The sequence below is a fragment of the Chlorella variabilis genome (genome assembly GCF_000147415.1).
Source record: "Chlorella variabilis unplaced genomic scaffold CHLNCscaffold_2, whole genome shotgun sequence".
Lineage (NCBI taxonomy): Eukaryota > Viridiplantae > Chlorophyta > Trebouxiophyceae > Chlorellales > Chlorellaceae > Chlorella > Chlorella variabilis.
In genome coordinates this window covers 128,251-128,673 of record NW_005435086.1, presented here as the reverse complement: position 1 = coordinate 128,673, position 423 = coordinate 128,251, and positions in this window count along the sequence as shown.

Genomic DNA, 423 nt, shown 5'->3' with positions numbered 1-423 from the left:
TACATCTTTGCCCTCCTTCCTTTCTTTCGTTTCCTTCTTTCCTCCCAGGTCCGCGTGGAGATCGAGTCGCTGGTGGAGGGCGTGGACCTGTCGGAGCCGCTGACCCGCGCCCGCTTCGAGGAGCTGAACAACGACCTGTTCAAGAAGACGCTCACGCCCGTGCGCAAGGTGAGAAGGTGGCGCGGCCGCCTGGTAGCATGGGCTGCGCCGTGCAGTGCCATGCAGGACGCACGGGGAACGCAGGAGAGGGGCGCCTGGGAGCGTGGGCTGCGCTGCGCCGCGCTGTGCTCTTCTGGTCAGGAAGGAAAGCAGCTCCTTGCGCCCCTGCCCTCACGCGCTGCGCACTGGCAAGCCCCTATGAGAAACCAAATGCAGCCACACCACACCCCCTCGCTGCTGCGCACCCTCACCCATGCGCACCCC